The sequence below is a fragment of the Nomascus leucogenys genome, chromosome 2, assembly GCF_006542625.1.
Source record: "Nomascus leucogenys isolate Asia chromosome 2, Asia_NLE_v1, whole genome shotgun sequence".
In the NCBI taxonomy this organism is placed as follows: Eukaryota; Metazoa; Chordata; class Mammalia; order Primates; family Hylobatidae; genus Nomascus; species Nomascus leucogenys.
In genome coordinates, this window is record NC_044382.1 from 87,446,672 (window position 1) to 87,460,642 (window position 13,971).

Here is a 13,971-nt window from a genome sequence, read left to right on the forward strand (position 1 = left end):
GAATGCCCAAGTTCAGTTTCTTTTTGCCAGCCAGAGGCTGAGAACTCTGCAAATGTAATGATTCTTTGCAGATACGACAAAGAAAGCATGCACAAATGCACATTACCTAGGTGGCATGCAATCTCAGGAGACTCAAGCCCTTCTCTTCAAGTCCCCTGGGAAAGACGCCCCAACACTCCCACCGCCCCCTCTTCACCCGGGGAAAAGGGAAGGTTTCTGCTGCTGGCCAAGCTCACCTGCTAAGCAGGTACAGAAAACGGATCGTTTTCCAAGTCTTGGATTTAGCTGCTCTCTCAAAACCAAACTGACTTTAAAAAACAAAACCGGCTGGGCACAGTGGCTTATGCCTGTAATCCCAGCACTTTGGGAGGCCCAGGCGGGCGGATCATGAGGTCAGGAGATCGAGACCATCCTGGCTAACACGGTGAAACCCTGTCTCTACTAGAAAATACAAAACATTAGCCAGGTGTGGTGGTGGGCACCTGTAGTCCCAGCTACTTGGGAGGCTGAGGCAGGAGAATAGTGGGAACCCGGGAGGCGGAGCTTGCAGTGAGCCGAGATCGCGCCACTGCACTCCAGCCTGGGTGACGGACTGAGACTCCGTCTCAAAAAAAAAAAAAACACCAACCAACCAACCAAAACAATCCTAGGTACAATTATGGTGTTTAGTCTTAGTTTTCATATATAGATCACCTGGCTTTTCATTACAACTAGTATGTGAAATGGCCACATTAGAAGTATGCCAAATGCATCGTAAATTATATTAAAGTTTCCATCACACACACACACACATACACACACACCCCAATTAAATGAATGAGAATAAGTTCTGCCTAGTGCCCTCCCAGGCACCCTGTGCTCTTCTTGAGCTGCCTGGACACCTGGTGCCTGAGGCTGCCATCTGTGGCCCTGCATCCTGCTCTGCCCTCCTTGAAGAGTGAGGCTGCCGTCTGTGGCCCTGCATCCTGCTCTGCCCTCCTTGAAGAGTGCCCCACACTCCACCCTATCAAAGTCCACTCCCTGTATACTCTGATCCCGAGAAGCATTCTATTAAGTTATTCCTGTTAACGTATAAATCACAAACGCATTGCCTGTCCTCTGTGTGCTTAGATGTCTAATAAGAGGCTTAAAGGGAAACACTTCACCCTATTTCTCTAACGGTAGAATTGTAAGCACAACAGTAAGTGAATTCCACCTTTTGGGTAAGGAGCTCCTTCTATATCCATCTGATCCCTCCACACTGACCATTTCCTACTTCATTGGTTTCATAAGCTGACTTTGCCCCTAAGGTAAGGCTGAGATGGATCCTGCATCTTTAGGAATAGAGGTTAATTTTCATACAATTGTGGAAGGGCAAACTCCTTAACCTTCCAATTCACCTGGATCAGAACCAAGCTGGTCTGTGGAAGATGGGGCCCCTTCTTCATCCATTTCTGGTCATCCATTACTTAACAATGCTCATTATCTCCAGTGTCTGAACCAAAGTAGGAAAGAGTGGGAAAATCACTGTCAAGACATTCTTAAAGACTTCTCTACAGAGGCCCAAAGCTTATATAGTCCAGTATCTTGAGCACTTAATAATCAGTGTCTGTAAAACCTTCCTAAAAATAAAGGCTTCACAGAACTGACTTCTTACACCATTAACAAAGGCCTCTCTGATTTGGCTCCATCCAAGATAAGAGCCTCTCTGTAAGAGCAAAAGCATGTGTTAAGATAAAAAGTGAAGTGGATCCAATGGGACAGAAGACAGCCCTTCACAAGCAAGTATCTAAGAGGCCAAGAAATAAACAGGCAAGGGTGTCCCTCAGACATGGCCAATATCACAAGCTCAGACAGACAGGTTTCTAAACTGATGCTTCTCTAAATTGATTTTTCTAGAGCCTTCCTGATCATAAGAACCACCTAGAAGCTTTGTTTAAAAGATACAGATTCCCAGGACCCACTCCAGACCTATGAAGCCAAAACCTCAGGTAGGGTCTGGTCACATATGTCTAGGCAGCACCTTAGCAGAGTGTCAGGCAGGTTTCAGAAATAATGCTCCCAATGAAACAATAGGCAACCTTTTAAAAGCTTTGTAATCACATAACCTTGAAGTTATAGGGTATGTGGGAAAATAGAGGTTTAATGGAAGGAAGTTAGAGCCTTCTTAATCTAGTTAAACTTATGGAATATGACCAACATGTAATGAGGAAATCATTTTAACTAACTTGGGGAGGGGGGAGGCCTTCCCTTATAGCTTTACCGTATCTCAACTGGAAGAGCTCATAACCTCCCGGCCCTAAAGGATTAAGGGCATCCCTGCACAGTGGCTCCCAACAGCTATTAAAGGCCCAAATGGAAGTGCCAGGGCTGAGGGCTCACAGTCTCATCCTGATAGAGGCCAGCCCTAAGTAGCAGGCGACCAACTTCAAGTCAGACCTCACAGGCCCTCCTAGCATGCACAGTTCAGCCCTGACAGGTCTCAGCCACCAGCTGCCTTTTCCATAGTCTCTTTCATGCTGCAGTTTAATGTGAGACCTTGCTATTCAAAGTGAGCTCCATGGGAGTAGCAGGGGCAGCATCATGGAGAGAGCTTGTTAGAGATGCAGAATCCCAGGCCCTACCCAGCCCTGCTGTATCAGAGTCTGTATTTTAACAGGATTCCAGCCAATTCTTGGGCACAGCCAAGCTTCAGAAGCCCTCCTGAAGGGGTAGGGACTTCTACCCACAACTCCGGAACATCAGCCTCCCCACTCGGGCACCAGCCTCTCAGAGGCCTTCCTCCCTCACACTCTTCACTCAAGTCTTGTCAGTGCTGGTTTGTCTTGGGGCCAAATCACCATCAGCAAGACCCAATGAATAGCTGACAACCCAAAGCCCAGTTTTGAGGAAGTTAAAAGGAGGCAGTAAGGGCCGGGCGCGGTGGCTCATGCCTGTAATCCCAGCACTTTGGGAGGCTGAGGCGGGTGGATCACGAGGTCAGGAGATCGAGACCATCCTGGCTAACACGGTGAAACCCCATCTCTACTCAAAATACAAAAAAATTAGCCGGGCATGGTGGCAGGCGCCTGTAGTCCCAGCTATTCAGGAGGCTGAGGCAGGAGAATGGCGTGAACCAGGGAGGCGGAGCTTGCAGTGAGCCGAGATGGCGCCACTGCACTCCAGCCTGGGCGACAGAGCGAGACTCCGTCTCAAATAATAATAATAATAATAAATAATAAATTTAAAAATGTAAAAAAGGAGGCAGTAAGTTCTGATTGTGTCTCACATTCTCATCTGGCTCTAACATCTGCCTCCCTTCCAGGGCAGGACTACAGACCTCGTCGTAAATCAGCAGAGACAATCCAAAGTCAAACAATACCATGGAATGCTGGCTCTTTGGTTCCAGCACAATGTTAATGAGGTCGAGGTCACGGGTATGATTAGCTTCCTCTGTATCTTGGCACAGACTCCAACCCTCTGCCCTCCGGCCGCCTGCAAAGGCTGACGCACCCTTGGTTACTAAGAGGACTGGAGGAGAATGACAAGGGGAGGCTAAGAGAGCAGCACCAGTTAATGACTCAAAGAACCTGAGTGGCTGACGGGCTGCATGTATCAAAGAACGACTTGTGGCCCAGAGGGAAGGCTGACAAGACAGATGACTGGATCAGAATTCACAACTATCTGGACAGGCCAAACATGCCAGAACTGAGAAAGCTGAAATTTCACAAGAAGAAATGAAAGTCTCATGATCAAGCTTTCAAAAATCAAATATATACATCTGAAACTAGAGGAAATCTAATTGGATGGCAGTTATTGAGTTTTTAAAATTTTTTAGAACATTCAAGTTTTGTTGACCAATATGGATATTAAGAAAGCTAGAAGCCTCTTAGGACCAGAAGTCTAGTTTCCAGACCAAAAGGAGCAGTGGTTCTTCCCTAACACGGCTGGTCAGACTATCCTAAAAGGCCCCCCGGCCACCTATCCACACAGGTGTACACACAAACTCTCACACCTTCCCACCACCACCATTTGGGTTCTTATTATTCAGTGTGGCCTCTTCACCCATACTGTTCCTGGCTACAGCCCTTTTTGGCTTGGTAACAATGTAAACATTTCACACATCAGCTTAGTTCCCTCTCATGCTGCCCTTTCTTTACAATACACTTAAGCACAAGCTGGAAAAAATAAAAATGCATAAATAGTCAAGACAACCTAAGCACACCCACTTACCAAAAGGATTCAGATCAAAAATGACTTACAGTCACCAGTTTAAGCCGGCACACTATGCTGCGAATTACAGCATGAATCCATGCAGAGTCAGTAATTAAGTCAGTAATTATGAGTTTCCACTGCAGAAGGACCCTGAAAGGCCCACTATAAGAAGGGGCAAATGAAAGAGTATCTGTTTAGACATACCTCTCTAGAATGTAGAATCATCTTCTAAGAACAGACAGTTGGCCATTTTAAAAAAGAAAACAAATGTGATTTTAGATTGTTTTTAAAGTTGTGAGCCATGTTTTTCTTACGTGTCTATTTAATATACAAGTGTTAGTCATTTACAAATACAAAAACACTGCTTACTGGTAAGTTTGTAATTCCCAGACTATCCAGTCTGAATTATTTTTAATTCAGAAAATGTGTTCTCTGTGAGCAAGAGAAAGTTAATTTTTTAAGAAGTTATTTTGCCCTTAATAAGCGTGTGCCATGCACCACTTGTCTGAAGATTGAATGAGGCTCCTGTGAATGCAATTACAGCCTTCCTTAAACAACTGGCTAAATGCCTTAAAACTAGAAAACATGTGAAATTCAGCCCAATTGCAGCCTGCCCCAGGAGAAAGGAAGCTTGAACTCCAGGTGCCCCGACAACACAGCACAGTGTGGAAAGAAAGAAAATGCTGAACAATAGAATCAGGAGAGGAAAAAGAGTCCCTCTTAATTTTCCGGGCATGTGGGGAGCTTGTTGCTAAAGAAATATTTAAGATCTCACTGCTGGTTAAGGTTCAACTGAACGGTGAAATTAAAAAAAAAAATCTAACATGCCAGTACAGCACTTATTTAATTCAGCATTTCTTATCAATCAGGTTTCAGTAGTACTTCTTATCAATACAACAGAAACACCTCTCAAATCACACTTAAAATGTTTATGAAAACATACCAAACATACCCACTATAAGGGGTGGGGTCTTCCCTATCATTCAGAGGAAGCTGCCCCATTCTGGATTTGGGTCGCAACCCCCAGTCCTAGTTACATTCCTGCAGCCTTCCAGTATTTATAACTATATCAACAATGAGTAGGAATGTCAGTTCTGTTTAAAGACAGGAACTGCCTTACAAAAGATGCACCATGGATGTAAAGCGATGTATGATGCTGTGACCAAAACCACTGATCTAGTTTCGTACAAAAACCAAAATACTTCCTTCCCCAGCTCTTTAATTCTCATTTCAAAAAGTAATATGCTACTTGTAGAAAATCTGAGAAACAGAAAAATAAAGAAAAAAAAATTAGTCACTCATAGCCCCATTAAGATAACCAGTTAAAATTTTAGTCTCTGTCCTTCCAACCCTGTTAAGCAGGCAAGGATGAGGTGAGGTGTTATTGCTGGTTACACAGACTAACAATGATTAATCATCCCCACTGGACTTACCCTAAATCCACAGCAGTAAGAGGAGTAACGGTTGTGCCTGCAATTCAACAAGCATTCACTGGGGCCTGCTTGGCACACACTCATTTATGCCACAAATGAATGAAATGCAAATTAACACCAGTAGCCCTTGAGGGCCATTTGGTAACCTCAAAAAAGAAGGTAGATAAACCTCATCCCTGGTGGACATGAAAACAAGAGTTTGTTCTCCTAGTACGGAGAGTAGGAGAGCCTGGCCACCCTCTCTAAGGCAGGGAAGGAAATGTTTCAGAGGAAGGGTGTGCAGAGCAGTTGGAGATGAAGACCTCGGAACCGCACATGTGTGCAGCTGCCCATTAGCAATGCATGGGTTCCCGGGAATCTGTGTGCTTTTAGGACCAGAGAGATTCAGCCCACAAGGGAAATGTTCTTAGTCCCACAAATAGGGAGAGCTTTAAAACTGTCAGAACACCCTAGTTTCCATACATCAACCTGGGCTACCCATCGTCCACCTAATACCCTTGTGCAGTCAAAGGCCAGACAACCTGGTTACGTCTAGTTGAATCATGCTCTGTGCTCAAGGCACAAGGAAAGAATTGTTTCTACTGCTGATGTCACCTCAGCGTTAAACATTGTTCATTATTAACCAGCTGAAATATTCTTCTTTCAAATACTATAACTGGGTGCAGGTTTCCTCGCTTATTTTTTTTTAATGTGAAGAGTTGTAAAAGTTAGTTTAACTGAACTTCCAAAGTTCACCCCCAAGTAAATACCTTGGAAGTCTTATTTAAGTTTGACAAAAATATTTGTAAAATCGTCTCCATAAAACCACTTAATCATTATAATGTGTTATTAAATCAAAGGCAGAACAAACCCAGAAGAAAAATCCAAATACACTGAGGTTCTCCTTTCTGGACCTGCCAAGTGTCAAAATCAAAGTTGGGTGTTTCTCCTGACCTAGCTGATTAAAGTTTAGGAAAATGTGCAGATAACACACCTTTTTAACTATATTCAGTATTTTGTAGACATACACAAAACTAGTTTACATTCTCAGCAAGTGAAGTTCATCTTACATTTTCTTAAATATATTTATTGTATTTAAGAAAATGGGCCGGGCGCGGTGGCTCACGCTTGTAATCCCAGCACTTTGGGAGGCCGAGGCGGGCGGATCACGAGGTCAGGAGATCGAGACCATGGTGAAACCCCGTCTCTACTAAAAATACAAAAAAAAATTAGCCGGGCGTGGTGGCGGGCGCCTGTAGTCCCAGCTACTCGGAGAGGCTGAGGCAGGAGAATGGCGTGAACCCGGGAGGCGGAGCTTGCAGGGAGCCGAGACTGCGCCACTGCACTCCTGCCTGGGCGACAGAGCGAGGCTCCATCTCAAAAAAAAAAAAAAAAGAAAAAGAAAATGTACCGTATACACACACACACATATATATATGCTCAAGCTGCTATAATAAAATATCACAGATTGTGTAGCTTAAATGACAAACGTTTATTTCTCACAGTTCTGAAGGCTGGGAAGTCCAAGATTAAGGTGCCAGGAGATTTGGTTCCTGATGAGGGCCCTCTTCCTGGCTTGCAGACAGACAGTCGCCTTTTTGCTGCATCCTCACACACTGGAGAGTGAGCTCTGGTCTCTCTTCCTTTTCTCATAATGGCTGTGGCCTCTCTTCCTTTCCTCATAATGACACTGATCTTATTATGGAGGTCCCACCCTCAGTATCTCACCTAAGCCTAATTACCTCCCAAAGGTCCTACCTCCAAATACCATCACATAGGGGGTTAGCGTTTCAACATATACATGAATCTGGGAGTCACAAATATTCAGTCCTTAACAGACATGTGTGAGGTATCAATTTTATCAGTTACACATCCTAGCTATCAAACACATTCACGACCATTCCATGTACATTCCTCTTAACTATCTCAGTTTAAAATAACAACAAGCAGAACTCACCAAGTCTGCAAAATAACACCAGTACAAGCCTGGTCATTTGAGGCTAAAGTCAAGGGCTTGACGGACAATCGAGCCAGTCAGGCCTGGTAAAGGGATGAAAGAGAAAATTTCACTTACAAGGACACAAATTACTCTTGCACCTAGCATCAGTTAGTAAACCTCGACACGCCAAGCAAGAGAGGGAGGCCTCCCTACAAACACTTGCTACTACCGTAAAAAGAACTCCCTCTATCATCTCTAGCTCCAGACCTCACCTCCTGCCTCTAAATCCAACTTTTTGCTGGACATCTCTTCTTGGAAGGCCTGTAGTTCAGTTTTGGATTCAACTGAACTCATTACTCCTTGCCATCTCTCTCCAAACTGAGGTTCCCACAACTGCTTACCTCAATGAAAGGTGCCATGACCCATAACAGTCAAAGTGCACTCCCTCTCCTAGGGGACCACCCCAGGAGATGAACAGGAAGTGGGGTCAATATCTGCAGGCCTCTCCTCTCTCCACCACCCAGTCCTGCCAGGATTTCTGCACTCTGGTACTAGCCTCCCAGCTCACCTTGTTCCCTGCCCTGCTTGTTACCTAGCCCACCTTATGGCCATGGAGCTCTTTCTGAAGTGCAATATGATCGCAGCATTCACCTGCTACAAATGCTCCAGCCTTCACACAGCTTTTGAGATGAAATACAGACTCCCTTAGCTCAGTGCCCAAGACCCCAAACCCTCAGGTACTTCCCAGCACAACCTTGACTCTAGTCCAACAACTACTGTCAGCGCCCTGGCTGCACTATACCTTTCCAAGCCTTCTAGACTCCAAACTTACGTGTTATCTCATCATGTATTACTGCAATTTTTAAAGTAATGAAAAAAAAAGAAAAAACAAAACCTTGAAGGTGTATGATGAACCAAGTATTCACTCTTCTTTCCTCTTTCAGCCACATCTTCTACACCAAGAGAGAATCAAGTATTTCAAATGCCAGCTAAGACTCTTCTCTGGACACAATCTGGCTTTTATAAGTCGATGGTCAGATCCTACCTTTGACTCCTTCTTTGCCTTTCTAAGGCTGACATGTCTCACGTGCAGGAAAAATTGCTGGTTTTTTTTTTAATAAAAAAGATTGTATTTACTTAGAAGCATTCATTATGTCAACAAAACAGCCACAACTCTTTTTTTTTGCAATTACAGAATAGTATTCAGTTAGCAGAACATTCACATAAGCTGCATCAGAGACAACTGAAGATGAAAACACTACCAACCCCATATATTAACTAATCTGTGCTGTGCACCACCGAGAGCCTGCTTTAAATTTACATGCCAGTTTACAAGCCCCATACTGTATCAGGAAAGGTTAGTGGCTACTGAAAATATCACCAGGGTCGGGCATGGTGGCTCACGCCTGTAATCTCAGCACTTTGGGAGGCCAAGGCAGGCAGATCCCTTGAGGTCAGGAGTTCAAGACCAGCCTGGCCAACATGGTGAAACCCCATCTCTACTAAAAATACAAAAAATTAGCCAGACGTGGTGGCATGCGCCTGCAGTCCCAGCTACTCAGGAGGCTGAGATGGGAGAATCGCTTGAACCTGGGAAGACAAGGTTGCAGTGAGCTGAGATCGTGCCATTGCACTCCAGCCTGGGTGAAAGAGGGAGACTTCGTCTCAAAAGGAAAAGAAAAGAAAATACCACCAGCACAGGGTATCTAAAGATAACATTTGGTAGCGTGTTAACTATACAAAAAAAGACAATGTACAATTTCAAAACAAGTGTTACACAGTCTTTCAATTACTTTAAAAGAAGTGAAATGTATACAAGGAGTTGAAATGCTTTATAGATAAGAAAAAAAAAACTGTGCTAGAACCAACTTATTCATCATCATCATCTTCATCTTCCTCCTCTTCCTTCTTTTTCTTGCTTTTTTCAGCCTTGACAACTCGCTTTTTTGCTGCATCAGGCTTTCCTTTAGCTCACTATGCAGCAATATCTTTTTCATGTTTTTCCTTCAGCTTCACAGCCTTCTTTTCATAAGGCTGCTTATCATCTGAGGCAGTGCCCTTCCACATCTCTCCCAATTTCTTTACAGCTCACCAATGGTAGGCCAGGATGTTCTCCTTTGATTTTTGGGCGACACTCATAATAGAACAAGAAAAAGGCCATAGGAGGCCTCTTGGGTACATTGGGATCCTCGAACTTCTTTTTTTGTCTCTCATTTAGGAGGGATATAGGTTTTCATTTCTCTTTCATAACGGGTCTTGTCCACCTTTGCCATGTCTTCAAATCTCCCTTTCTCTTTAGCAGACATGGTCTTGCACCTCTGTGAGCATTTCTTAGAAAACTCTTGAGTTGACTGAGCATCTGGGTGCTTCTTCTTGTGCTCCTCCCAACAAGTGTGGACAAAGAATGCATATCACATTTTACGTCTCAGCTTCCTTGGATCTCCTTTGCCCATGTTTAGTTCTTTTTTTCCTCAGTGAGCCACAGAGTCGCCCAGTGCCCGTCTGGCTCTCACTTGCCCCAGCGCTGTCTCTATGGTGCTCAGTACACTGCAAACTGTTTGTTTTCATTGCATGCGAAACAATTTGATTCACTGGCCAGTAGTTGTGCTCAGCCACTAAAACTGAATACTTTCATAAAGTATAGAAACAAATAGGCCTCCCCTTCTCCCTTGGGAAGACCCACAGCACTAGCCGTACGCTGCCACCACCCCCAGCCCCAGCCAGATCACTTCCCTCTGACCAGGCTGGAGAGTGGAAGGCAAGGACACCCAACATGCCGCGTACCAGTACAGCTCTTCTGAGTCAAAAAGGGAGCTTCCAGGGTCTATGGAAGTCCTTTGAAAACAGAGGTGTATGGGTTTTTTTTTTTTCTTCTAATGTGTACTCTGTAAGAGGAGAGGCCTGCTCTTGGTTCTTGCTGTGTTACCAGAGCCCAGAATAGAGCCTGGCCCAAGGAAGTGGCTCCCTAGGTATTTGCTGAATGACTGGATGAATGAAGGAACAAACAGGCACTCTCCCTAAATTAGCAGAGTTCCTCTTCTCAAGAAGTACTATTGTGCTAAGAAGAGTCTTGCTCTGTCACCCAGGCTGGAGTGCAATGGCGCCGTCTCAGCTCACTGGAACCTCCGCCACCCGGGTTCAAGCGATTCTCCTGCCTCAGCCTCCCAAGTAGCTGGGACTACAGATGCATGCCACCACACCTGGCTAATTTTTGTCTTTTTAGTAGAGACAGGCTTTCACTATGTTGGCCAGGCTGGTCTCGAACCCCTGACCTTGTGATCCACCCACCTCAGCCTCCCAACGTGCTGGGATTACAGGTGTGAGCCACTGTGGGCCCAGCCCCCAAGACATATATTAAAGCTTTGTGGAGTAAATTCTAGAGATTAGCTATTTGCTTCTTGTTTGTATCTAAGAGCAGTAAGCATTGGGTAAAATGTTGCTTTTAAGAGTCCCAAGAGAGGCACTTATCATGTTCATCACTATAGTTTTCTTTCTACCTCAAATAAAATTTGGATATTCACTTTGGTGGGACCTAATACCTGAAGCTGCCATTGCAACGGGACATGTAGCCTGGAATTGCAAGCCACATCTGGGTTCCACCTCTAGACCCAAATAGTGCCTGCACTACAAACTCCCTGGAAATGGAGGCCCAGAAAAGGCTAACCAGAAGGAGCAAAAAGGATGCAGCTTGCAAGTTCCAGAAAGATCAGTGTTTTTGAGTGTAGGCTGGCAGGGCATGAGTCCAGCCTCAACTCAGAGCCACTCACTCTAAAACCAGGTATCTCTGCATTCTAGCTGTTTAATAGGCACCACTTTTTCCTAGGGATTTGGAATACCTGATAATCATCAGTAACACTTTCTGAGCACTTAGCGTGAGGAACCATCCTAAGTCCTGTACAAGAGCAATCAGTTAATCTTCCAGGGGATTATCCGAGCTGAATTACTATCATCACCATTTTATAGACACAGAAACAGAGAAATAACATGCCCAAGGTTTAGGTACATCTGGGAGCCCAACAGCCCAAATTTGGGTCTCCTATATTTGGGTTTACCACTTCATCAATTCTTTGCAGTAAAGAAGTTGAGAAGCTGTATACAGTGTTCATTAAAAAGAAATATGTAGTTTTTTATATATTGTTTTTCTATCATCTCCTACTATGGACTTTTCCTCCCTGCCCAAACACTGGGTGCCATCAACACCGAGCCCATGCATATGGTGAACAGCATACATTACTTCTTCCAGAAGGCACGGCTTTGTTCTCATCTACAAAGATCCTTCTTCCTACCTATAGACAAATGACTGGTTCACATATCATGACTCAATTTACATTCAACAATGTTTATTTGCAGTGTAATTATTCTTCCTAATTAGGCTGCTCTGAAGACAAATGACTGCCCCTCCCCATCCCCCTCTCCTACAACACACAATGTATTTTTCTTGATATAAAATGTTTGCTGCACCCTTTGCAAACCACAAGAAGCCAGTCTGCTCTCCATGTGACCACTTAGAGAAAAATACTATTATAAGATAGTGTTTTATCTGATATTACTTCAAAATCAGAATCAGATTTCTAACAGATCAATAAGCTTATTATCACAGTGTGACAGCAAAAAGAAATGAGACTCTTGGATTTTCTCTTTCCTATCTTAAAAACATTTCCTCTTCCCGCGAACATGTGTTCTCTATCTCTTAAATTTAAAAAGGAATAGTTTCTAAAAGAGAACCAGTAGGAAAGAATCAGGAATACCAGCAAAAGTCAACATCAAAGAAGTCAGTATCTGATCTTCTCTTAAACCTAGCAGGAGTGGAGCTCTCTGGCCAAGGGGTAAGGCAAAAGCAATGTGCAGGTTATAAATGTCCCTTCAAGCTCAGTTACTCCGTTTACCTCTCTGGGGTGAGCCTCTAACAGCTCTGGCTCGCCCGAATCTTTCCTCCCTGGGCTGCAGCACACACTTTCCATAGCGGCCGCGTTGCGATTTCAAAGAGTTCTCCTTTCCACGTAGGTCACCCACCGATGGTAATCTACACGCACAAACACACTCGCACAATCACAGCAGAGATCACAGCAGAGAAAATGGGACATACAGGAAATGGCCCGGGTGGAGGCGAGGACAGGGGGTGGGGATAGGACTTTGTCTTTACTCTGGTGTTACTCCCATTGAAACAAGCACATGGACTTTCATGGAACTCATGACCATCCTGAAATAACAGAAAAGTTGAACGGGATTTAAGAAAATTCTTTGCTTTTCTAAGTTCGAAGGACACTGGGCCGCTGAATGGAAGGGAAAAGAAAAAAAAAACTGTGTGCCTAAAAACATGAAGAGACACATGCAGAGTCTCCCCAGTCCTTTGCCCATCCCGTGGGCTCAAGCCGCCCATCCCAGATGCGGTCTTCCCCACTCCACGCCCATCTCCTCCAGCCCGCACCCCCAAATCACTGAGCTGCCCACAAAAATGCAGTCCAGATTTGAGAAGCAGCTGACGCCTGTGGCCAGAGTGACCCACACGCCACGGACCAGGGACAGCAAGGGCGACCACGGGGCGGCCCCCAGGGAGCGCTGCCAGGCGCGCTGGAACCCGGAGCCCAGCTGCGCCTGGGACCCACGCGCCGCCGTCCGAAGCCCGCCAGCGACGCCCAGAGAGCAGGGCTCGCGCCGGCTTCCCGAGAAGACGCTGTTCCCAGCACAACTTTTTTCCACTTCTGCGGCCGCCGGCGGCGCTGAGCAGCAGCTGTTCCCTTCCCATTCCCAGCACCCAACGCCCATCCCGCAGCACCTCCGACCGCTCCGCGCGGTCTCCCAGGGCGCCGAAGCGAAGTTCCCGCGCCAGCCGCGGCTCAAGCAGCCCGGGCTCGGCCGGCCGCAACGGCTCCCCATGCGCCCGCGCGTGGCGCCCACCTGGCCGGGCCCACCGGCTCTCCCCTCCCGCAGCGCGCGCGCGGGCCCGACGCCTACCACTCACCCGGCCCCAGCTCGGCGTCTCCGGCTCCGAGCCCGCAGCCTTCCCCAAGCCAGGGCTTTCAGTGACGCCTCCTCGCAGCGACCTCGCTCTTGCCCCCGCTGGCCGCGCCTGGAAGGAGGAGGCGGGAGAAGAGCGGGAGGAGAGCGGGAGGAGGCGGCGGGAGCGGGGGGCGACGCAGGGGAGGGGAGAGGGTCCGCGGCGCGGGGGAGGAGGCGGCGAGGCGAGAGAGCGCCAAGCTCGGCGGCCGTCCGGGCTAGCACTCGGGGAGAGGGAGGAGGAGGAGGGGCGGGGGCAGCGAGAGAAAGAGGCGGCCGAGCCGCCCTGCCCAGGCCCCGGCCCCGGCCCCGCGCCGCTGCCCAGTCACCATCGCCGCCTCCGTCCCGCGAGCGGGCCGGGCGTCCGGGGGAGGGGTCGGGCTTGGGGCTCCCGGCGCGGCGCGCGGGGCGGGACGGGGGCGGCGGGCGGGCGGACCAGGCCCGGCCTCC

General features: G+C 46.7%; 1 protein-coding gene and 1 pseudogene across 2 annotated transcripts in view; both read right to left on the minus strand.

Moving 5' to 3' along the window:
* LHFPL2 (LHFPL tetraspan subfamily member 2) overlaps nucleotides 1-13,763 on the minus strand; it is a 158,888-nt gene extending 145,125 nt beyond the window's left edge. Inside the window, exon 1 of one of the 2 annotated variants that reach the window (XM_030800445.1) lies at nucleotides 13,487-13,763. The gene's annotated coding sequence lies outside the window, so the exon portion shown is untranslated. Of the gene's footprint in view, nucleotides 1-7,542; nucleotides 8,278-13,486 lie in introns of those variants that run through there. The other variant, XM_030800453.1, reaches the window with a different exon arrangement.
* LOC100586910 lies at nucleotides 9,394-10,420 on the minus strand (annotated as a pseudogene).
* Nucleotides 13,764-13,971: the final 208 nt, after the last annotated feature.